General features: G+C 39.9%; 1 pseudogene; it reads left to right on the forward strand.

Annotated features, from left to right (window-relative positions):
- The first annotated feature begins 789 nt into the window (after positions 1–789).
- LOC140516219 (tyrosine-protein phosphatase non-receptor type 2 pseudogene) lies at positions 790–3,678 on the forward strand (annotated as a pseudogene).
- The last annotated feature ends 23,073 nt before the right edge of the window (positions 3,679–26,751 follow it).

Genomic DNA, 26,751 nt, shown 5'->3' on the forward strand with positions numbered 1-26,751 from the left:
ATGTCTAAGATTGTTATTAGGAATTGGGCAGTTTGTAAGAAAGGCAGGTAGATATGAGTATGATATGACTTTAAAAAGTAAAACCATTTAGGAGAAGCTGAAAGAGTGTTTATTTTATACAAATAAGGTGCAAGAGGAGTAACTAACATGGAGAAATTAGATGGCGGAGGAAGTTCTGGAAAGCTACTTTCATCAGGAATGGGTTCAAGAGGGAACAATAACAAATAATAGGAGGGGGTAGAAGTAAAGTTAATCCATAAACATTCACTGAATATTTAGCAGTAGGAGATATACAGTATAATACCAGGTCACTCCTTTTTGCCTCTCTTTCTCTTTCCTTTGCTGGTTTCTCTACCAAACTGTCAGTAAGTAATTATTAAGCATCTACTACATTCCATGTAGTGTGGTAAGTGCTAAGAATACAAAAAATGAAAAGACAGTTACTGCCATCAAGCAGTTTACAATCTAATGGAATAATATTTGGGGTTCACATAGAGCTTTAGGGTTTGTAAAGCTTTGCACAGATATTAGCTCGTTTGATTCTAACAACAATTCTGGGACGTGGGTGCTATTATTAGCATCCCCATTTTACAGATGAGGAACTAAGGCTGAGAGATGTTAAGTGTCTTGTGTAGGGTCACAAAGATAGCAAATAAAATATCTGAGGCAACAGAAGAACTCAAGTCTTCCTGTGTTCTTTTGCGGCTTAATATTTGCATGAGAACATCAAATGACTTAACTCTGGAACCTTGGGAAAAGTACACTGCGCATGCTCAGAGGCGGGAGCTCAGCCAGAGACCGGAAGCAAGGTTGGCGTACCTTGGCGTACTCCATCTTGGATGCGCTCCATCTTGGTGCGCTGCAGCCAGAGCTCCCATCAGAGAGGTTAGTTCACTCCAGGCCCTCTACTCAGATTCTTTATTACATATTTTATTCTCAGAGGATTGTTTTCCTCCTCTGAACTTTGTTTCTCTTGAGAGGATTTTTCCTCCTTGAAGGATTTTCCTCCTCAGAGGATTTTTTTTTAACTCCTCAGAGCCTTGCACATGCGCCCCCCCCCCTTTTTTTTTCCTCAGAATTTTTTTTCTTCCTCGGAATTCTTTTTTTCTCTTTCTCCTCAAAGAAGTTTTTTTTCCTCAGAGGGCTTTTCTTCCTCAGAACCTTTTTTTTCTTTCTCCTCAGATAAATTTTTTTCCTTCTCAGAGGACATTTTCCTCTTATTTGTTTCTCTTGAACTTTCTCCCCTTCCTCAGAGAGTGTTTTTTTTGCTTTTGATTTTTCCTCTCCTCCGAGTCTTTTCTCTGAAAATTTTCCTTTTTCTCTAAAGAGACTCTTCTTTCTCCTCCCCTCCCTGCACCTGCTGCTTCCGCCATCCGGACGGACGCGCGGAGCCGCCATCTTCTGGGATAGTAGCTGCATTGGTTGCCGTCATCGGCAGGTCTGAAGTCTGACTTGTGACTCAGTAAGTGTGTCAGGCTTCTGCCTGGATTGCCCTCGCTCTCGGGTCCCCTGCTTTCCCCTCTGCTGGGCTTGATCAGGCCTGCTCCCTGCCCCAGGCCTCCGCCTCCTCGGTCCCCAGGCCGCAGCCACCGCTGCTGCCCCCATCTTCCCCAAGGCCTCCTCCAGCTGAGCGAGTATCGCATCCATCACCCCACACCCCTCCTGACTGCTCCTCTCCCCTCCCCCACCAGGGTCCAGGCCAACACCGGGCCCGAGTCTCCCCTGCCTGAATCGCGGCTAGAACCACCGGCATCATCCCGCCTCCTCGCCGCCTCCACCTCCCTCCCCCTGCCCTAGGCCACCGCCGGTATGGCCTTGCCCACCGACGTGGACATCACGGACATCTTCCAATGCTATCCCGCCACCTGCGTGGCCAACGTCGCCCGTACCTCCTCCACCTCCGCAGTGGCAATGCCCGCCTCTTCGCAGTCCGGGGCTGCAGACGAGGAGCAAGGGGTCATGCTGGTGTCAGGCTGCTTGGGCACCCCAGTGTCCGTGGAGCAGGAGCTCAAAATGTTGGAGGAGAGCAGTGGGTGGCCCCAGGCCTACCTCGAGGTGACAGACCAGAGCCCCCAGTACCTCTGCCAAGTGGGGCAGGCCTTAGAGAACAGATCCCGCAACCGGTACGGGGATGTGAACCCCTTCGATCACAGCCGGGTGCGCCTGAAGGTGGCCACCCCGGCGCCAGGGGGAGGCTTTCACCCAGGCCTGGGATTAGCTTTGGCCGTGGCCCAGGTTTCCTACACTTTCTCTTCCACATCCACAACAGTTGGGAGCCAAGGAGGGATGGGAGGAGGAGGAGAAGACGTACACAATGACTATATAAATGCCAGCTATGTGGTGATGGAGGAGGCCCAGCGGAGCTATATCCTGGCACAAGGTCCGCTGCCCAACACATGCGGTCACTTCTGGCTCATGGTATGGCAGCAGAACAGCAGGGCCGTGATTATGCTCAACCAGTTGGTGGAGAAGGAGTCCATCAAGTGCTCCCAGTACTGGCCCCCCCACCAGGGCCAGACCCTCCTCTTTGAGGAGATTGGCATCAGGGTGCACATGCTGGGGGAGGAGGTGAGAGCCTTCCACAGGGTCCGCCACCTGAAGCTGGAAAGTGTGCTGAGTGGGGAGTTCAGGGATATTTCCCACTTCCAATACACCAGCTGGCCCGACTTCGGGGTGCCTGAATCCCCGGGCCCTTTCCTTGCTTTCCTTTTCATGGTGTGGGAGTCTGGCTTCCTAAACTGTGAGGAGGGGCCTGCGGTTATCCACTGCAGTGCCGGCATTGGCCGCTCAGGCACCTTTGCTCTGATTGATTCCTGCCTGGTCCTGATGGGAAAGAGAGAGAACCCCTTTTCCCTGAATATCAGACAGGTATTGGTGTCTCTGAGAAAGTACCGGATGAGACTTATTAAGACCCCAGAACAGCTGAGATTCTCATACATGGCTGTCATTGAAGGGGCAAAAGTCCTCATGGGAGATGAAAATTCTAAGAAAAAGTGGAAAGAACTTACCAGTGTAGACCAAGGTCCCAGCTATTACTATGATGATTTACCACCTCAAAAATACAGAGAATACAGGCTGGCCTTAGGAAAGGATAACATAGAAAGTGGCAAAGGATTTTCCCCCCACACTACTGGAATGCTAACTGGTAGAGAAGGGAGTGGTGAAAGTTCTCGGAAACGACTTAGAGAACAGATGACCACTAATACAGAGGAGGAAGTGCTTCAGAATAGAGAAAAGACATATGAGATTGAATTTAAAAGAAAAAGGGAAAATCCTCAGAATATGTGAGGCCAAGTAAGACTTATTTTGAAAAAAATGACTCAGTATCCAAGACTAGTAAATGTTTTGCAACTATTACTTCTGAACCATTAATATTTAGAAGCAAGACCAGAAGTTTTTCTTTGAGTTTTGATATATGTAAAGAATAAGTTGATGCCATGAGCACCTACTAGTAAAACCCTTTAATTTGATGTTTTAAGAATTTTTAGATACTTATACGATGTTTAAGTTTGCAAAGTCTACAAAGCTGATTAGGTTTTAAATGCTTTTAAGAAACGTAGAAATGTTTAGGAGAAACAATGAAAGTAGACTGCTTTGTGTTAGACTACTGTTCCTGTTGTACTGTAATATGTTTTTGGCGTTGTTGAAAGTTTTAAAATAAAAAAAATGTTAATTTCACTAAAGCAGTGCTTTCTTAGAATAAGTTATGGTTATGGTTATGGTTAATAAGATATGGTTCTAAGTCATTCCTTCCCCCACACTAAAAAGGGACACTTAATGCCACAAAAAAGATAGCCTATATTTTCTTTGTAAAATAATCACTAAATAGAAGCCTATGTGTAACTTAAATCCTGATGTCCACTGCAAATCAAATTCGTTTCTCATTGATTTGTCAGGTTCACTTAAATACTGAGCTAGTTTTAATAAGACCACAGTTTCTCTTCAGCTTTCTCTTCTGTGGATTATGTAACTATAATCCCTTAGTATTACCTTGTAGGACTCATTTCCAATCCCTTTAATTTGTGTTTTCCACAGCACCCATTCTACATGTTGCTTAAGTTGCAAAACCCCAAAATAAATTCTGTGCTTCCATAAAAAGCTGGCCAAAGCAGAGGATAGAAGAGGGATTACCTTGTAGATCCTCTAAGAAAGAAAATCCTGCTGGCATTTCCTGGGGTTAACTAAAATTCTAGTTTGTAACTCTAGGGGAGGGATTATGTATAGCAATATGTATTTACCACCTATTTGATAAGTGCTGTGATTTATAAAGCCTTAAAAACCTCCAGTTGATTCATTTCAGGTCTGTTGTAATAATTGAAGAAAAGCAGTCATTACCTCTTAACAAACCTAATGTTAAGTGTTAATTACCAACCTATTCATGTCCATCAACAATCAGCAAATTACTAGCTTGTACCTGTGTTGATAAGGGAGAGGGACTAGACCTGTGATTTCCTTGTTTAAAGACGATCCCAGATGGGGAAATTTCCTCTCTCAATATAGGTTGCACATTCTCTTTGACTTGCAGTCTTAGAGAGTAATCTGGAGCAAAGGGGTCAAACATGCAATCCACAACACTCCTGAATGGGGCTTGAACCATATTAAAATATAATGAGGAAATACTTAACAAAATAAACAAAAATTGAATAAAACAATATTCATTAATGTGGTTTTCTGAGTCAGTATGTGGACTCCTGGGGATCCTTACACATGGTTTAGCAGCTCCTCTTTCTATTTGAATTTGACACCACTGGTCTACAGTACTGACGGTGTGCAACTGCACATAGCCATTTTTTATCAAAGAAAAGAATCCAGGAATGCAAGACTGACATTAGGTCTCCAGACACAATTCAGTACTTTCTCTCTGAGTTTATATATACCAGGTTCAATCTAGACTCATGACCCCATTCAGGGTTAAGTTTCCATGAAAGGAAAAAAGGAGGAAAAAAACCATTAGCTCCCAGGGTCATTCAATAGTCTGATATCAAATAAAAGAGAGACTTTAACTAAACCAAAAATTGCACAAATAATGCCCAAGTCAATAAAAAGTACAGACAACTTTCTTTCCTTCTCTGTTAGGCTTTTACCTCCCTAGGAACCTATTTAGTCCTCCAGTTATATTACTTCTTTGGGTTTGCCCCTCCCTTTCAGGAGACAGCACACAGACTTGTTAGTACTGAAGAACTCACTACGCATATTTTCTTGTTTTGCTATGATATTACTTTTACATTTTTTATAGCTGCAAAGGAAGAGACATTTGTCACTACTGTAGTGTCTTAATGCCATAAAGAAACAAAATTTAAATATTCCATAGTCTGTCATGCTGGATTGAGAAGACAAATAAGGATCATAGAGAATTGGAAGACAAATTAGGGTAACATAAGGTTGGGAGACAAATGAGGGCTAAACAGAGTTAGGTGTGAATGGAACATTATTAGAACAAGTAAAATTATGAGTACATCAGGTTCAGCAGGAGCAAAGTTACCCATGGGAAAGAAAATTTCTCATACTCCTCCAGGGTAGTAATGTCCATCCTACCCATATCCATCTGCTATAATGACAAGGTCTCTAGATGTAAAACAAAAGATACCTGGCATCCTCACTCTATCATTGTTTGTTTTATCTACTTTGCTTATGACCATTGCCTGGCCTGAAGAGGCCTTTATGGGTAATGGTGAGGTGGGGAGGTGAGTGAGCCAAGATGGCAAGAGAGAAAGCAGCGACTCAACTGAACTCTTCCACAAATTCCTTCAGATACCTCTAAAAAGTGAATCTGAAGAAATTTTAGAGTGGCAGAATCCACTAGGAGACAAAGTGTGGCAGATTTCCAGCCCAGGACAGCCCAAAAGGTTGATGGTAAGGATCTGTTATATGGGGCTAGGGAAGCACAGAGTATGTGGGTTGTACCAGTGCAGATTCGGCCATAGGGGAGTGGGAATGGCCGAATTGGATTGAATCATCAGTGGCAGTGCCAATTCCCACACCTCTGAGCACAGGAGTCTGGCAGAGCTCAGTGAGAGAGAAGCATAGGGCCCTTGGCAGCAACAGCAGGTACTCCTGGGGCTGTCAGCCCACATACTAAATGTTTGAATGTCACCTACTTGAACTTCTTGGAGCCAAGATGGCAAAGTAAACTGTAAGTATTCTCACTCTCCCTTGTTGACTTTGAAAAGCCCAGAGAATATTGTCCCAAGAAAAATCCTGGAATAGTGGGGCCAGCAGAAGGGGTATACCTGTCTTTTAGCCTAGGAGACTAGAGGTATTGATGGGAGGGATCCCTCTTGCTATGGGTGAAGGAAACCAGTGGCATTCCAGCAAACCCCACTTCAGTGGACCAGCAGGAAATCCTGAGCCCCAAGAGGGTTGAGCTGGTAAAACAACAACACCAGGACCCCAGGTATGCCTTAGCACAGCCAGGGCATCTGGGCAGAAACCAGCGCAGACCTGGTTCACCAGTCACTGAGCCTGCCCATGTTCTAGCACAACTCTAGAGTAGGAGGACACCTCCAGCAGCCAGATCATCCCTCCCCCACACCTCACTCCACAAGCTTCAGTGTAACCCCAGGGAAAATCAGACTTCACCTAGCCTCAGCCTTGGCACACACCAGCCAGCTCAGCACCAGGTAAACTGCAGCATTATATGGATTCTAGGTGAAAGAACCAGAAGCCAGAGCACACAAAATCAGTGACCAGGGCCCTAGCTCCCAGTACAAGTAATGTGGGACAGAACCGAGTGTACAAGAAGCAAATTAGAAAAGCAAACATCATAAAATCTTATTATGGGGACAGGGATGATGAAAATAGGAATTCAGAAGAGGATGGCATTGATGCTATATCCACATCTGAAACCTCAGAAGAGAATATGAACTGGTCTCAAGCCTAAACAGCATTGTTGGAAGAGCTCAAGAAGGATATTTTTTTGAACTTTTTCTTAAGTTTCATTGAAGTTCTTTGTTTTTACACATCTTCAAACATTTCCAGGTTACTCCCACTCTGTGAGAAGTCTCCCTAATAACAAAGCAAAATAATTAAGTAAAACTAACAATGCAATTACCTCAAATTTCAGGCAGTATTTCCCCATTTGTAGTACCTTACCAACCTCTTTATTTTTATTTTTTTTCTTTTTAATATACAATTTATTTATTTTTCAGTTCTTCACATTCACTTCCACAATAATTTGAATTCAAAATTTTCTCCCCATCTCTCCCCACCCCCTACCCCAGGACAGAATGTATCCCATCTATCCCTTCCTCCAGTTTGTCCTCCCTCCTATTACCCACCTTTCTTCCATCCCCCTTCCCCTCTATTTTCCTGTAGGGCAAAATAGAGTTCTATACTCCATTGCCTGTATAGTTTAATTTCCAGTTACACGCTAAAACAATTTTTAACATTCATTCTTAAAACTTCGAATTTCATATTCTCTCCCTCCCTCCCCACCTACACTCATTGAGAAAACAAGCAATTTAATACAGGTCATACATGTGTAACAATGCAAAGCACTTCCATAATAGTTCTGTGGAAAAATTTCCCTCTGTCTTTCATTTATTCCATTCTCTCCCTCACCTGTCCTCCCACAATAGTGTTTGCTTCTGGTTAACCCTTTCCCCAATTTGCTTTCCCTTCTATTATCTTCCCTCTCCTAGCCCCTCCCCCCTTGACTTCCTTCAGGGTAAAATAGATTTCCATATCCAATGGAGTGTGTGCTATTCCCTCCTTAAGACAAATCCCATGAGAGTAAGGCTCAATTTCCTTTCATCTTCCCCTTCTTCTCCTCCATTGTAGAAGCTTTCCTCCCTCTTGAGATGATTGGCTACATACTACCTCTCCCTTTCTCTTACTCCTAGTACATTCCATTCAACAGCAGTTTTCATTTTTTTAGGTATTCAGCTTCACATTCAGCTCACCATGTGTCTTCTGTCTATGTGTACATATATACATATGTAAACACATACATATACATACACACGTACGCACATGTACATATACATGCTTACACATATATAATATACACATACATACCCATACTCACCTACACACACACACACACACACACACACACACATATCTATCTATCTATCTATCTATCTATCTATCTATCTATCTATTCCCTCTAACTACCCTAATACTGAAAAAGTCTCCAGAGTTACAAATAACATCTTCCCAAGTAGGAATGTAAACAGTTCAACTTTAATGAGTTCCTTTGTGAAGTCTAGAAACCACCACAGGTGCCAGAGATTCAGCCTCCCTAAGGCCTGCTCAGGTCCTGTCTGTGTTGGTCTGAGCTCTTCTCCCAGCGTGGCATGACAGACACTTCCCTTTGACCTTCTAGGCTGTCTTGGGTTGGATATGTGCTTCACTCAGTTGTTCTGTAGATTCTACAGGCTCCAGATTTTGTTTAGAGTCACTTTTTATAGGTACTTGGCTGGACTTAGGGGGAGAGCTGTAGCAAGTCTCAGCTTCTATTCCACCATTTTGGCTTGGTCCCCTGCTTAAATCCTTGGTTAACCATTTTGATCAGAAAAATTGATATCCCATATTAAATGACTTCAGGATCATAAAATATTCACCCAAGTTCACTTACTGCTCCCAATTTACATATATGGAAACAAATACTTGCTCTAAATAAAGAAGTAAAAGAAATGTTGAAACTATGGATGACTTTTCAAAAATCCTTAATATAAAAACTGAACAACCTTCAAATCATCTCTACATCAGAAGAAAATTTGGAAAGCTATTCCTGAGACTGTGTCATATTTCATATACATCCTTAAGATATTCTTGTTCCGGGAGTGAAAGCAACGACTCACCTAAGCTCCTGGAAAAACTCCTCTGGATATCTCTGGGGGGAGAGTCTGACCAGACTTTGGAGGTGTAGAATCCAGTGGGTGACGGACTTTGATGGATTCGGAGCCCAGGTTGGACTGGAGGGTCCACGGGAGGGATCTGTTCCGCGGGGGTAAGACCCCGGCGCACAGCGCAGCGCGGTTGGCGCGGCAGGGCGGAGGGGACCTGAGGGGCCCGAGAGTGGCGGGTGAGACCAGCGGAGCAGGAGATAAGCCAGGCCGAGCCAATGAGAGCTGCTGAGTGCCAGATATCAGCGCAGCAGCCCTTGAAATCTTCAGCCTGAAGACTGGACATCGGTGGGTCAACTACTTGAACTTCCAGGAGCTGGGATGGTGGAGTGATCAGTAAGTGCTCTCTCCTCCCCCCTGATGACCGTGAGGGAACCATAAAATTCTTCCCCAGATTAATCCTGGATCAGCGGGAAGAGCAGAAGGGGGTGGGTGGTCTCATAACACCAGAGGCTGGAGAGGTGGCAAAGGGGGATTCTTCCTACCGTGGTGGAGGCTATCTGGAGGGACAGACGACCCAGGGCAGAGAAAAATTCACACTGAGACCCAGGCAAGCCTCAGCCCAGGAGACGAGCCCCAGGAGGGGCGGGAACACGCATTAGCCTCTAGGCGTGCCCCAGCCCTCCAGGGGAAAAGGGAAGACAATAGGGAAGCTGGGATCACCATCCCCGGACCTTGCCTTTGCCTCAGGCCAGCTGAGGAGATATCCTGAGACCAGACCACCCCTCCCACACACCTAACAAGCTAACTCCAGGGTTGATCTGGGAAACAACAACAACAACAAAAAAAAGAAAGCCTGCTTTTAGCCTAGACAAACATCAACTCAACTTAAAAGATCTGTATCTTCTGACTGAAAGAACCAAAAGCTACAACACTCAGCCAACATCATGAATCGGAAAAAGCAGACGAAAAGTGAAAAAACCATAGAATCTTTCTATGGGGATAAGGACCAAAACACAAACACCAAAGAGGTCAGAACTGAGACTGTACTTCCATCTGAAACCTCAGATGGGACTATGAATTTCTCGCAAGCACAACTAGATTACCTGGAACGTCTGAAGAAGGATATAAAAGAAAAACTGGCCAATGATTTTAAAATTATAAAAAAAGAATTCACTGATGAGAACATCACTCTGAAAAGGAAAATTGAAGAAATAGAACACGAAGTTCAAAAATTAACTGGAGAGAATAACTCCCTAAAAGGAAGAGTTAATCAAACGGAAAAGGAAACCCAAAACCTAATTGGGAAAATTGAACAGATGGAAAAGGAAACCCAAAACCTAACTGGGAAAATTGGTCGAATGGAAAAAGAAATACAAAAATTAAATGGAGAAAATAGCTCCTTAAAGGGAAAAATTGGTCAGATGGAAAAGGAGATGCAAAAGCTAACAGAAGAAAACAATACGATGAAGATTAGAATTGGGCAAGTAGAAACTAATGACTCAATGAGGCAACAAGAATCAGTCAAACAAGATCTAATGAATGAAAAGATAGAAGAAAATGTAAAATATTTAATTGGAAAAACAACTGACCTGGAAAATAGATCCAGGAGAGAAAATTTAAGAATTATTGGCCTGCCAGAAACCCATGATGAAGAAAAGAGTCTGGACAACATCTTCCAGGAAATCATCAAGGAAAACTGCCCAGAAGTACTAGACTCAGAGGGCAAAATAGTCATCGAAAGAATCCACCATTCCCCTCCCGAAAGGGATCCCAAACTCAAAACCCCAAGAAATATAGTTGCCAAATTCCAGAGCTATCAAGTGAAGGAGAAAATACTACAAGCAGCCAGAAAGAAACAATTCAAATATCAAGGACACACAGTCAGGATCACACAGGACCTTGCAGCTTCTACATTAAAAGATCGAAAGAACTGGAACCCAATATTCTGTAAGGCAAAGGAGTTGGGACTTCAACCAAGGATCAACTACCCAGCAAAGTTCAGCATAACATTTCAGGCAAGGAGAAAGTCATTCAACGAAATAAGGGATTTCCAGAGCTTCCTGACCAAAACACCAGAACTCAATAGACAATTTGATCTTCAAATGCAGGTCTCCAGAGAATCATAAAAAGGTAAACAGAGGGGAAAAAACAAAAACAAAAACTTGCTACTCAATTAGGGCAAATTGTTTACCTCCCTATAAGGGAAGATGATACCTGTTAATCTTGAGAACTGTGCAGCTATTATGATAAAAGGGATATATGTAGAGGGAACGGGCATAAAGTAAATGATGTCATGTCAAAAATATGATTTAAGTATGAGAAGGGAATGTAATAGGAGGTGTGGAAAGGGGGAAGCAGAAAATGGCAAATTATATCACAGGAAGAAGTACAAAACTATAGTAGAGGGAAGGAGGGGAGGGAGATGAGCATTGTTTGAGAGGTACTCTCATCTGATTTGTTCAAAGGAGGGAACAATAATCTTAAGTAGATAATCCTAACTAGCTCTATAGGTAGTAGGAGGAAAAGGGGGAAGAAAGGGGAGGGTGGCTAAAAGGGAGGAAAGAAGCAATAAGAATAAAGGGGAGTAAAAGGGAGGGGGGCTAAAAGAAGGAGGGGAAGGCTGCAGGAGGAGGGGGAGAAAAGTGAATACTATTGAGGAGGGGAAGGGAGACGGGAGAGCTAAAAGCACAAATTGTGGGAAAGAGGTTGGAGGGAAATATACAGACTGTAATCATAACTGTGAATGTGAATGGAATGAACTCTCCCATAAAACGGAGACGGATAGCAGAATGGATTAAAATCCATAATCTAACAATATGCTGCTTACAAGAAACACATTTGAAACGGGGGGATACACATAGGATAAAGGTCAAAGGATGGAGCAGAATATATTGTGCTTCAGCTCATGTAAGAAAGGCAGGAGTAGCAATCCTAATCTCAGACAAAGCGAAAGCAGAAATAGATCTAATCAAAAGGGATAAGGATGGAAACTATATCTTGCTAAAAGGCACCATAGACAATGAAGCAATATCATTACTAAACATGTATGCTCCAAGTGGTATAGCATCCAGATTCTTAGAGGAGAGGTTGGGGGAGTTGAAGGAAGAAATTGATAGCAAAACTATACTAGTGGGGGACCTCAACCTCCCCCTCTCTGAACTCGATAAATCCAACCTCAAAATAAACAAGAAAGAGGTTAAGGAGGTAAATAAAACTCTGGATAAGGTAGATATGATAGATCTTTGGAGAAAATTAAATGGGAATAGAAAGGAATATACCTTTTTCTCAGCGGTACATGGAACATTTACAAAAATTGACCATGTACTAGGACATAAAAATCTCACAATCCAGTGCAGAAAGGCAGAGATAATCAATGCATCCTTTTCAGATCATAATGCATTAAAAATTACATGTAATAAAAGGCCATGGAAAGAGAAACCAAAAATCAATTGGAAACTAAATAATCTAATTCTAAAGAAGGGTTGGGTTAAAGAAGAAATCATAGAAACAATCAACAATTTCATTCAAGAGAATGACAATAGTGAGACAACATACCAAAACATATGGGATACTGCAAAAGCAGTTATTAGGGGAAGTTTTATATCTTTGAATGCTTACATAAATAAAATAGAGAAAGAGGAGATCAATGACTTGGGCTTGCAGTTAAAAAAGCTAGAAAAAGAACAAATTGAAAATCCCCAAGTAAATACCAAATTAGAAATAATGAAAACCAAAGGAGAGATTAATAACATTGAAATTAAGAAAACTATTGAATTAATAAATAAAACCAATAGTTGGTTTTATGAAAAAACTAATAAAATTGATAAACCTTTGGTCAATCTGATTAAAAAAAAGAAAGAAGAAAACCAAATTACTAATATTAAAAATGAAAGGGGTGAACTCACCTCCAACGAGGAGGAAATTAAAACAATAATTAGAAACTACTTTGCCCAACTTTATGCCCACAAATTCGATAATCTAAATGAGATGGATGAATATTTTAAAAAATACAAATTGCCCAGATTAACAGAAGAGGAAGTTGAATACTTAAAGAACCCCATCTCAGAAAAAGAAATTGAACAAGCCATCAAAGAACTCCCTAGGAAAAAATCTCCAGGGCCAGATGGATTCACAAGTGAATTCTATCAAACATTTAAAGAACAGTTAATTCCAATACTACATATACTATTTTTGAAAATCGGGGAAGAAGGAGTCCTTCCAAATTCTTTCTATGATACAAATATGGTTTTGATACCCAAACCAGGAAGAGACAAAACAGAGAAAGAAAATTATAGACCAATTTCCCTAATGAATATAGATGCAAAAATTTTAAATAAGATTTTAGCAAAACGAATACAGCATCTTATCACGAGATTAATACATTATGATCAGATAGGATTCATACCAGGAATACAGAGCTGGTTCAATATTAGGAAAACTATTAGCATTATCGATCACATCAACAACAAAGCTAACAAAAACCACATGATTATCTCAATAGACGCAGAAAAAGCTTTTGACAAAATACAACATCCATTTCTACTAAAAACATTGGAGAACGTGGGAATAAAGGGAACTTTCCATAAAATAATAAGCAGTATCTATCTAAAACCTTCAGCAAGCATTATATGCAATGGGGATAAGCTAGATGCATTCCCAATAAGATCAGGGGTGAAACAAGGTTGTCCATTATCACCACTATTATTCAATATGGTACTAGAAATGTTAGCTGTATCAATTAGACAAGATAAAGATATTCAAGGAATAAGAATAGCCAAAGAAGAAACTAAGTTATCACTCTTTGCAGATGATATGATGATTTACCTAGAGAATCCCAGAGATTCAAGTAAAAAATTACTTGAATTAATAAACAACTTTGGCAAAGTTGCAGGGTACAAAATAAACCCACACAAATCTTCTGCATTCCTATATATTAGCAACAAAGTCCAACAGCAAGAGATAGAAAGAGAAATCCCATTTAAAGCTAGGGTAGACAGTATAAAATACTTAGGAGTCTACCTGCCAAAACAAACCCAGGGATTATATGAACACAATTACAAGACACTTTTTGCACAAATAAAGTCAGATTTAAGTAAGTGGAAAAACATTAGTTGCTCATGGGTAGGCCGTGCTAATATAATAAAAATGACAATTCTACCCAAATTAATATACTTATTTAGTGCCATACCAATTAAACTATCAGACAATTACTTTCTAGAGCTGGATAAAATAATATCAAAATTCATTTGGAAAAACAAAAGGTCCAGAATATCAAAGGGACTAATGAAAAGAAATGCTTGGGAAGGTGGCCTAGCGCTACCAGACCTCAAACTGTACTATAAAGCAGCAATTATCAAAACCACTTGGTATTGGCTAAGAAACAGAGAGGTAGACAAGTGGAATAGACTTAGCACTCAAGATGCAGTAGGCAAGCAATATAGCAACCTTCTGTTTGATAAACCCAAGGACCCCAGCTTCTGGGATAAGAACTCATTGTTTGACAAAAATTGCTGGGAAAATTGGATAACAATGTGGCGGAAATTAGGCATAGACCCATACCTGACACCGTACACAAGAATAAAGTCCAAATGGGTACATGATTTAGGTATAAAGATTGATACCATGAATAAACTGGAGAAGCAAGGAATAGTGTATTTATCAGATCTATGGAGAAGGGAAGAATTCTTTACTAAAGAAGAGATAGAAAGCATTATGAAATGCAAAATGGATAACTTTGATTACATTAAACTGAGAAGGTTTTGCACAACCAAACCCAATGCAACCAAAATCCGGAGGGATGTAGTAAATTGGGAAAGAATTTTTACAGCTAAGCTCGGGGATAAAGGCCTCATTTCTAGAATATATAGAGAACTGACCCAAATGTATAATCATACAAGTCATTCCCCAATTGATAAATGGTCAAAGGATATGAACAGGCAATTTTCAGAAGAAGAAATTAAAGCTATCTATAATCATATGAAAAAATGCTCTAAATCACTATTGGTTAGAGAGATGCAAATCAAAACAACTCTGAGGTACCACATCACACCTATAAGATTGGCAAACATGACAGAACAAGAAAATGATAAATGCTGGAGAGGATGTGGGAGAGTTGGAACACTAATTCATTGTTGGTGGAGCTGCGAGCGCATCCAACCATTCTGAAGAGCAATTTGGAACTATGCCCAAAGAGCTACAAAAATGTGCATACCTTTGACCCAGCAATATCGCTACTAGGACTATATCCCCAAGAGATCATAAAAATGGGAAAGGGTCCCACATGTACAAAAATATTTATAGCAGCACTCTATGTAGTTGCCAAAAACTGGAAGTCAAGGGGATGTCCATCAATTGGGGAATGGCTGAATAAATTATGGTATATGAATGTAATGGAGTACTATTGTGCCATAAGAAATGAAGAAAATGAAGAGAGGTCTGGAAGGACTTATATGACCTGATGCTGAGTGAAAGGAGCAGAACCAGGAGAACTTTATGCACAGCAACGACCACAGTGTGTGAGAGTTTTTTCTGGTAGACTTAGATTTTTGTAATAACACAAGAACTTCTTACAAAAAAAAAAAATCCCAATGGTGGATCTCAAGGCAAAATGCCTTCCACACTCAGAGAGAGAAATATGGAAGTCACTCACATAATGTAGCAGATCATGTTTGTGTATGTGTATGAGTTTGTGTATCATGTTCTGATTTGTTATACGATTTCTTTCATTTATCTTAGTCTGACTACATAGCATGACTATAGTGAAAATATACTCAATAGGAAAGTATATGTAGAATCTATACAGAATTGTATGCAGTCGTGGGGAGGGAGGGGGGCAATGGAGGGTAGGTGGGGGGGGGATAAAATCGCAATTGTATGGCAGTGACTGTTAAACATTAAAAAATAAAAATAAAAAAAAAGATATTCTTGTTCCTTGATAACTATAACCTGAGTTACACAGTAAATGCATCTTTAACTATGAAGTAATCACATTCCTATTATACAAACCAAAGAGCCCTGCTAGTACATTTCACAGATGTATGTTTCATCTCATCTGCCTCTGAGAGAATCAGCGGCAAAACGAAGTGGAGAAGTATGTTCTTCTGAGAGGAGACAGGGTTTGAAGGTTCCACCTGGGCCTAAAAATCTCAACATAATGTATAACCAGAAGGCATGATCAGGTCTTAAGAGAAAGAAACTATTTTATAAGAGTATAGATTTAGAACTCCAAGGTACTTTAGAAGTAGGTCATCTAGTCCAATCCCTTCATTTTACCAAAGAGAAAACTGAGACACAGAGGTTAAATGACTTGCTGAGAGTCACACAAAAGTTTCAGGACAGATCTGTACACAGTTCTTCCTAAATTCAAGTGCACTGTCCTATCCACCATACTAAGCTTACTCCCCTATTTAATTTTTGGATTCATATCTCCAGTACCTAGTACAGTACACACACAGCAAGTAATTAATGAATATCATTGGATTCAATAATAAGAAAGCATAAAACTTCTGTGGCATCCACATCGGTAACCTGAACAAAGTTTCTTCTTGTACAGAGCAATTAAATATGCTAAAAACAGGACTGACCATTTGAAGGAACTTGGTTCTAAAGGGGGAAGATGGGCTTAAAAAAACAGAAAAAAGATGTGTTCATAATTACTTCTTTGGATGGTGTCTGACAGATTCCATAACTTCTCTTGACTCCAAATTGCTTGTGATTCTATCACTTTCTTTGAGCCCTGTTCCGGGTCCACATACTTTAAAGAGGAATGAAGCTACTAGCCATCTGCTCAATGGAGGAAGGCACTGGGATTCCAGTTATGCATCTGTCACTTTCACATGTCTGTAAAGTGGGTAAATATAATTTTAGGTTCAAGACTGGTTGAGGATTTGGAAATATAAGCAAAATTATTGAAACTGGATTTAGTACAAAACATTGTCAAGTCAACTGAAAAGCAAGTTTCACATATTCATTATTACACTAACGTAGCTCCCTATTTTTAACATTCTGATTTTGTCACCAACTTTGTTAGAAGTTGTTCTTTACTAACCTTTGAGCTGTTACCATTAGCAATATACTTAGGCTGCTTAGGATGTTACTTCTAGGCTGTACTTTCAGGCTATTTGTATCAATAGGCTTTTAAGGATTAGAGAGAACTGCCATCTAGTGGTAACCTAAGTTAATAACAGCCAATGATTTCCAGCTTCTGACACCTTAGCTAAACTAAACTTAGTACCACAATTTTAAGTAATTAACTTCCCCACCCTAATGAGAGGAAGAGTAATAACAAAAGATGTCAATGTTGAAAGGGCTGCCTCTCCTGGTAGTCTGCCCAGATAGGTTACCTACCACAAAATACGGTCAAATACAGAGGGAAGGCAGGCAAACAAATAGAGTAAGTGAGAATGACTAATGGTGCTGGTTGTGTTCTATATTTTAAATCATTTCAGCGGTCTTCATTAGAGTTAGGCTTAAAGAACCCTTTGTGGCTGAGAATTAAGTTGTACCCAAGATGTTACAAACCTGTGTAACATGAACTGAAGTAAAAGATGGGATAAGCCTTTTCTAATAGCTTTGAGGGAGCCAGAAATCAGCTCCCTCTTCATTGTAATTTTTGGTTTTGTTGAAAAAAAGAAAAAAAAAGCTGACTCATATTGAAAGCTACAATGGAAACTTCTTCATTCTGAATAACTGTGGGGAAGACCTATTAGAATTTATAAGAAAATTAAATTATTATAATATACCCTCCCACAGCAGAATTGAGTGAAAAAAGCACAATATAGAAATGTGGATAGTCAAAAGAGAACCTGAATCCAATAAACACAGAGGAGAGAGGCTATGGAATTTTCCAGGTATGGCTTAAGTGACAACAGTGATTAAAAATTCATAGAAATGGAGACTGAGTAAATACGACTTCACTATACTTTCAAGTACAAAAAATAACTGGTCTTCAAATAGAGTTCCTCTTTGCCCAATAGTTAAGCTTCATTTGTAGCTAACATCATTTTTTTTGCAAGCTAACCCTATGAACAAGTCCTTTAGAAGTCTGCTTCCTTGGGGAGGATAATCAGTGCCATTTGCCTTCATATCAATAAAATTCACTTGTTTAGCAAAGCTTTTCTTCATAGCCAGTACAAAGTTAAACATCAGCCCAGCTCATTCAATCCAATTCAACAAGTGTTTATTAGGGATCCATGACACAAGGCATTGTGCCAGTTGCTGAAGACGCTAAGACAATGTACTGTATAGTCAGTGCTTCTGCAACAATATGGCCTGGATTGGGAGCAAGATCTGTTCCTCAGTAACACTCATGTCTTGCTGGCACAGCCACATCTGGAGTCAGAAGGCATCTTTGCTTAAAACATTGAAAGACACTCCAACTTGGTCAGTCATTCTCAGGTACAAAAGACTCAATGTCATGACATTGCCTGAATCACTCTGTCTCCATACAATAACTGGAATATTGAAAAGGCATCATCCTAAGACCTGTTCCTACACTGCTTTCTTATTCTTAGTGACTTGCCAGCATGAACCACAGTTCCAGTTAGATAATGAAGACTTTAGCAATTTCATTATACACTGCAGCAATATAAATCTATCTAGGTATTCCATTAGAATTGATTTTGTCAAAGAAAAAAGTGTACTTCTTGGAAGTCAGATCTGAGTTGTAATAACAGCTTTTTGCCCTGCCCCACCCCACTTTACCTTCTTGATGGGAAAAACAATGGATTTTGAACCAAATCTATAGAGTCCAAAACCACACAGAATCAGGTTTATAGACAGAAAAGATCTCAAGTCAAATTTTGGTGATGAAAGGCAATTTTCTACAACCATTCTTCAGCATCAAAATCCTCTCAATAATATTCTTATGAAGAGAATTATAGCAAAGAAAAATACATATACATGTAGATGTTCAGCCTACTCCACAATTAGAAGGGACATGTGGACACTGCAAGATGATAACTGGGGCCTGTGGATGAGGATGTTGAGGTGGTAAGGAGAATCAGGGAATCATGGATTTAGAGCTGGGAGGGATGTCAGAGATCATCTAGTCCAAGGTTCTTATTTCATAGGTGAGGAAACAGGTCAGGAGGTGAAATGATTTAGCCAAAATCACAAAGATAAGTAAATGGTAAGGGCAAGATCTGAACCCAGGTTCTTGAACTCCAAATTTCACTAGTAATTTTCTTCTATGTGTTATAAATTATGACAATTTAACAAATAAATATGAAAGCCTGCCTGAAGTTCAATGTGTGAAAAAGCATAGGGCAAAAAATAAAAGGAGAAATCATATCTAAAATAAATACAAGAGGAAAAAAACCCAACTTTTTGCAAAGGCTCAAGGATACAATTTGTTCAGTGACAGGAGAAGAAACAGAAAAGTTTATAAAAGACATATAAAGTAAGACATAGCACACAAAACTTACAACAACAAAGTTATTTCTGACTTATGTTCTACTGAAAGAAAAAAGAATATAACAAAACATTTCGTTAGGAAAAAAACAAGTAGAGTATATTAACCCAACCCAATGATCATTTGTTAAGCCCCTACTAGGTGTAAAGCACCAACCTAAGCACAAATATAAAAGAAAAAAATCTCTGTTCTCAAGAAGTTTGTGCTCTACTTATTTTTCATTTGCTACCCCAAGGCAAAAAGGACTATGGGTGAGAAAGTAGTTGGATTAGATGGCCTGGGGTTCCCTCTAACTCTTCTGTGAGAGAAATTCCACTGGAAGACTGAAGTGATTATTCAGAAATTTGAGACTTTATCACTTATGATATCTGCCTCAACATGAAGATGACAATGCTGCCTATTCAACAAAGTACATAAATGAAATCAATAAGCTTTACCTACTAATTATTCTTGCTGTCTCATCATAATGAGTCCTGGGTGAGCTCTGCAGAACCACACTTTTGATTCCTTCACTACAGTGACAATCACCAGGTTCACCCTAGCAGCTGTACAATACCCAGAGTTTCACTGCTTTTCTAAGCTGTGCCTAATTACTGATTTCCTGTTTGAGAAATTTCAGGGGCTCTTCATTCCTGACCAATGCCAAATAAGTCTGGACACATGCATTTCTGGCTATTTAAAGGGAATATAAATATTAAGCAGAAAATAGGGAAACCATCAACTTTGCACTCAAAACATTGAAGTGAGCCTGTCCAAGATAGGTTTGAAGAAGAAAAACACAAGTCAAACTTTCATAATAAAACTAAACCTGACTTCATTAAAAACCTGACCCAGATTGCCTATTATTGTTCCTAAAGATCTTATTTAACACTTAAGTAGATCCAGTATCATGGCTTTTCTTCATAAATAAATGGAAAATCTAAGCCCCTGATGAAGGTCATATGGGCTAAGATCTTTATGATTTTTAACCTAGTTGCAATTCAAAAGCCAGTTCCCCAAGGAAATATAATTGACAAGTGAAGTACTGTAGTTATACTTGTAAATCTCACTGCTTCCTAGTCCTTTAGAAAAATCCTTTGACTTTAATATATACTTCTTAAAATGGCAGTGATGAAACTGAATTAAGTGGGGCCATCTGCAACTTGTGATATAAATTCAAAAGAATACTATTTTGGGACTCAGGTGTGCATCTTAGAATCTTATAATATAGGTTCATGGAAACTGGTGCTAAGCAAGCAATGTCCTCTGGCTAAGTACTATAGCCAAACAGAGGTACATAGGAATTTACTAAAGCCTGCATGAGAGAGCCCTCATCACTAAGGTGTACCCATGCTTATGTAAATTACTGGCATTTTAAAAACACATACACAATAGTGCCATCAGAGCTTTTTTATCAAGTTTAGGGAATGTCAGAACCAGAAAAAGCCTATCTCGAACTAACGTTTTGAGGGGGTTCCAGCTCTCAGAGGACCAACTCATAGGAATGTTCACTTCTCCACTCACAACCTAAAACATATATTCATATATATAATGTATATTCACATATATTATATATATACATACACATATACATATGAATACATATATATGTGTCTGTATGTGCATGAATTCTTGTATTATGTCTCATACACAAAACTACATGCACTTGAAATTCTATAGTTTCTATGTTATTCAAAAAAAAAGCACCAACAGCTCTTTTTTTAAGAGGGAAAAAGAAAAGTAAAACATGCTTTCTATGGTCTTTCCATATGGGCCCTGAAGAAAATATTCTATAATTCTTATTTTTAAACCCTCAAAATAATTAATCCATGTATCACAAGATTTCTAGATGATACCTTTTATATCACTTTCAAGCCAACAACTACACGTGAAATTTTTCAGGCTGAATTGTTAGTTATTTTAGGACCTTTCATTACCTTGTGAGGTAATAAAACACAATTAAGAATGGCAATTTCCATGAAATAGCATATTATTCTAATGATGTGGAGAAAACTGCAAGAGATGGTATTGAACTGTTGACTTGGAAGTGAAAAGTTACACATGTCCAGATTCCTAGTCATTTGACTGCATTAGTATTGTATTCAATACTTCAATTATAACAGTTGACATTTGCATCACACTTCATAATTTATAATATGATTTTCAGATAGCATCTCCTTTGACTTGCCCAGCAATCCACTGGGGTAGATACTATAAATATTATCCAGTGATATTCAAAATGCTTGATTAGCAGTCTTGCAAAATTGTTTCTTATATGTAAGAGAGGAAATTGAGGCTCAGAGAGTCTAGATGAGTTGATCACAATTAATTAACTAATGAGAGGAGAAGCAAAATTTGAATTGAGGTCTTTCCTGACAAGTCCACAATACCACCTCATGCTTCCAAGGAGTTGTAATCTCTCTCATCTCATCTTCCACCAACACAGTTTTAAACATTAGCATCTTAGCAGTTAATCTTTTAGTATTTCTGTGGCAAAAAATAAAAACACCCAACAGCCAACTTAATGATGAGTCTCTGAACAGAGGCTGATATTTAAAGTCTTTCCACATTGACAGAACCCACCAATGTTCACATCTCAGTTGTTTATCTTTCTAGAACCAAGGGTTGCCTTCACTCCACAATGAGGCATCAGACAAAGATGGCAGTGAAACATGAGGCTTCCAATCAACCTGCAAACATTTATCATGTGCTTAGTATGTGCCCAACACTTTACTAGCAGGTAAGGATGTTGTTGTTATTGTGCTCATCCTTTGTTACCAAAGAAGACCATGCCATCAGAGAAATGATGACGACTTGCACTTGACTTTGTTTGGAGTGAGGGAGGGTTATACAAGGTCACCAGCCTCACTTTTCCTCCAGAATCATCTAAATCCAGTGACCTAAATCCATTCATCAGGATGACTGGAGATGATGCAGGATGTACTGGGAGACCTTGGCTCCTTTAGGCCAAGGTCTATTCAGGTACTCATTTAGGGTGAGGTGAGTTTCAGAGTGCAGTAGGTTTAAGGTTTTGGGAAGGGAAGGGAAGGGAAGGAAGGCAAGGAATCTAGCCAGTAAAACTCAAGTTAACTGGGCATCATTTGGCCATCCAAATTTACCTTCTTTTAGAGAGGAGAAGGAAGGGGAGGGGGAGACAGACAGGAGAGGAGGAGTTGAGTTACCCATTTAGCTGGATCCCCCTTCAGGTAGCTGCATCTACTCACAGATTGTTGTGCTCGTCCTTCATTGCCAAAGAAGACCATGCCATCAGAGAAATGATGAGGACTTGCACTTGACTTTGTTTTGAGTGAGGGAGGGCTGTGCAGGTCACCAGCCTCACTTCTCCTCCAAAGTCATCTGAGTCCAGTGACCAGATATTCATCAGGATGACTGGAGATGGCCCAGGATGCACTGGGAGACCTTGGCCCCTTTAGGTCAGGTAAGGACATAAAGACAAAAAGGAGACAGTCACTGCTTTCAAAGAGTTTACATTCTCTTTGAAGGGAAAACAATATTTATACATATGAACATGTACAAAATATATAGCACTATATATACTCATAGTTATTGCACATATGGATAACAATTCAGCAAAATAGACTGAGAATTCATCAGACAAAGAGAAAACCAAGAGAGAAACATCAAGAAAATCCAGAAAGGAGAGAGCATTCAGGATAAGAGGGTAGTAAACAGTGCCATATGCTACAACAGTCAAGGAAGGATTAATGTTGAGAAAAGGTCATCACATTTGGCAAGAAAGAAATCACTGACAACTTGCTAGAATACAATTTCAGTTGAATATGCAAGTCCACTTTACCCTCTTGGTCATATGTTGGTGCCTTTTCTATCTGTACAACTTACTATAAATTTGACCTCTTAAATTATTGTGTTTTCTACCTACCTATCAAAAATCCATGAATCTGTAGCAAAAGGGCATTTCTCCAATAGTATATGCTGAGTGTTGTCTTTACTGATTTCAGTTGTCTGAATGGGAGCTTTGGAGCTGGCTTCTGGCCTTATGTGACTCATCTATCTACTGAGACATCAAATTTTCCAAGTAATTAGATCTTTGTCATCTTAGTACAAGCCTGAATGATAAAATGGAGTTGTTAATGATTCAGTAGACGAACCAAAAGGACTGACATGCCCTTCCACTTCTGTGTTCCTCATTGGTTGGTACACTCAACTTCTTTTCTACAACTCTCCAGGTTACATGAAATAACTCCAGTAAGGAGTAGGGAATGGCAGATTCATTTCTAACCCAGCATCAGAGAGATCCAGCTGTCACTTCCTGAGTGGCCATGGATTCAAGCAAATGTACTTGTGCCAGGGCCCCTGGCAGTCTCTGCCTTCACTATTTTCCTTTCCTGAGTGACAGACAGCAACCTTCAAATAGGTGGACTTGTCTAGTAGTAATTGGAAGTAATATCATGAATCAGAAAGTTCTAGAGGTCTGGGCATCTACTAGCAGTAGCATCCACATGAACAGTAGCAGCAGCAATATCCACTAGAATGGTTGTTTGTGGCAGCATAAGGTACAAGGATGTTGGAAGTAGCTGAATGTTAAGTTCACAAGGCATTCAGATGTAGAGCTGAGTGATAGTACAGATGAGAGGTAAAATGCAAAATTCTAGATTTGTAATCTAGAAAAAATGTTTCATGTACTGATGAAGGCTTATGGAAAATTATGTCAAAATTTGGTTGCCTGGAGAAGTTCATCAATATTGTATGTCAATTTCATGATGGCATGTTTGCCCGAGTTCTGGATAATGGACAATGCTCTCATGAATTCCCAGTCACTAATGGAGTGAAACAGGGCTGTGTATTTACTCCTACACTTTTTAGCATAATGTTTTCAGCTATGTTGACAAATGCTTTCAATGAGGATGAACACAGCCATCAAGGTCAACTACCATACTGATGGTAAGTTCTTCAATTTGAAAAGGTCATAAGCCAAGAGCAAAGTGGAGGGAGTGTTGGTGCATGATTTTCTGTTTGTAGATGATTGTATACTCAATGCAGCCTCTGAAGTTGAGATGCAAGAAAGTATGGATCGATTCTCTGCTGCCTGTGCTAATTTTGGTCTAATAATTAACACCAAGAAAACACAGGTGTTCCATCAGCCACCACCACACCATCCATATGTGGAACCATAGATTACAACAAATGGAGAAGTTTTGAATGCTGTGGATAAGTTCACTTACCTTGGTAGTATACTTTCCAGGGATGTGCACATTGACAATGAGGTTGATGCATGCATTGCCAGAGCTAGCTCAGTGTTTGGGAGGCTCTGAAGAAAAGTTTTGGAGACAAGAATTATTAGACTGACTACCAAACTGAAGGTCTACAGAGCTGTTATGCTGATCTCATTGTTATATGCTTGTGAAATATGGACAGTCTACCAGCGCCATGCCAGGAAACTGAATGGCTTCCATTTGAACTGTTTTAGGAAGATTCTGAGGATCACCTGGCAGGACCAGACACTGAAGTCCTTGCTCAAGCTGAACTGCCAAGCATTCAAACTATGCTTCAGAGAGTGCAGCTCCAATGGGCTGGTCACAGTGTTGGAATGCAAAATGTATGCTTGCTAAAAAGACTATTTTATGAAGAACTCACATGGGGCAGGTGATCACATGGTGGTCAGAAGAAGTGATGCAAGGATACTCTCAAGGTCTCTCTCAAGAACTTTGGATTTGACTGTGCAATATGGGAGACACTGGCATCAAAAAGAGTGCTGTGCTCTATGAGCAAAGCAGAATTGAGAAAGCACAAAGGAAATGTAGGATGCACAAATCTGGAGTATTCACCCCAAATATTCACATGGACTATCTGTGCCCAACCTGTGGTAGAGCATTCCGAGATTGTATTGGTCTGATCAGCCACAGTGGGACACACTGAAATTTCACTTTGTCATGGTGATGTCATTTTGGTCCTCTCTGAGAACGAAGGACAACAACCAACCAACCATCTCACTGTTACTCACCAATAAGACTGGTTAAGTCAGTCAGCTAGCATCTATTAAGTATTTACCATGTGCTAGGCACTGTGCTAAGTGCTGTGATTACTACTTAGCATTTACCTAGATAGATATTACTGTCCATTGGATAATGATATATTACTTTCTGAAGACGTTCCTCTTCACTATAGTTAGTTTTCTCTAATACTGTCCATATATACTCTCCAAAGGAAGGTAAATTTGGATGGCCAAAAGATGCCTAGTTGACTTGAGTTTAACTAATTCCCTTTCCTTCCCTTCTCCTTCCCTTCCTTGAACCTTAAGCCTACTGCATTGTGAAGTTCAGACACCATGAGGCCCCTGCCCCCTGCCCCCTGCCTAAAGGCTCTCTTCTGGACCCTCCTGACTTAAGAGTGATTATCAATACTAACTGTTGCTGTTTCTCTTCCAGCCTGATGTCTTTCTTTTATTTGCCTCATTAAAGGGGCCATGCCCTGGCTACTTCTTAAAGAGGACTATTCAATGAATGAGCATTACCTCACCTAAGTGAGTACCTGCATAGGCCTTGGCCTAAAGGGGCCAAGGTCTCCCAGTGCATCCTGGGTCATCTCCAATCATCCTGAGGAATATCAGGTCACTGGATTCAGATGGCTCTGGAGGAGAAGTGAGGCTAGTGACCTACACAGCCTTCCCTCACTCAAAACAAAGTCAAGTGCAAGTCATGTCATCATTGCTCTGAAGGCATAGTGTTCTTTGACAACGAAGGATGAACACAACAACCTATATGTATTTTCTTGGGAATAAAGTAAGAGTTAATTTTGACTCCTTTATGGATCTGCATTTAAAAACCTTAAAATTAACCTTAAAATAAAATGATTATTGTTAATTTTATGAACTAAATATGCCAAAAAAAGGAAACTAATTCCTTAATTCTGAAGAGCAAGCTAGCATTTTTTTTTAATTTCAGGGAAATGATAGATAGCACACTGCTCATTACATAAATTAAGTTAAAACCAGACCATATGCTAATTCAACTCTCCTGTTTCTATAGCATTACTAGGGAAGTCCATTTATGATGCAGTCACTCATGTTATAATGGAACCTATACCTAATATGTTAATCAGCTACATGTTAATGTTTCTCTCTCTGAATGTGCATCAAGTCTACCACAATGGCAGGCTAAGTTTTACAAATGATCAACAATTTGTATTTAATTCCACACTTCACCTTATTTATGACCAAGCTTGAGATGAGCCTCTCAGAACTTAGTTAGCCTGGCACTTAGAAAACAGACAATGCAGACTATCAGTGGACCTGAACTTGAAACCTTTCCTGCTTGGGAGGACCCACCAGAGTTGCTACTTCACAAGCTGAGCCTTAGAAAATTCAGGAGACACTTGAGTAGCACTTTAAAGTAGATAATAAGTATTAAACATGTTACAATACTGAAAGTCCAGAATTGTTCTAGGTTCTTTGGAGGGTATCAAAGCCATCTGAGACCTCTCGATCTCTTAATAAGTTCAAAAACTTCCACTCTTCTTTAAAGTGTCAGGTTCAGGAGGCTTTTTCAAGAAAGAGGAGTAAAGGCCTCTAGCAGAAGATGGGGAATATTT

Source organism: Notamacropus eugenii, chromosome X, assembly GCF_028372415.1.
Source record: "Notamacropus eugenii isolate mMacEug1 chromosome X, mMacEug1.pri_v2, whole genome shotgun sequence".
NCBI lineage: Eukaryota > Metazoa > Chordata > Mammalia > Diprotodontia > Macropodidae > Notamacropus > Notamacropus eugenii.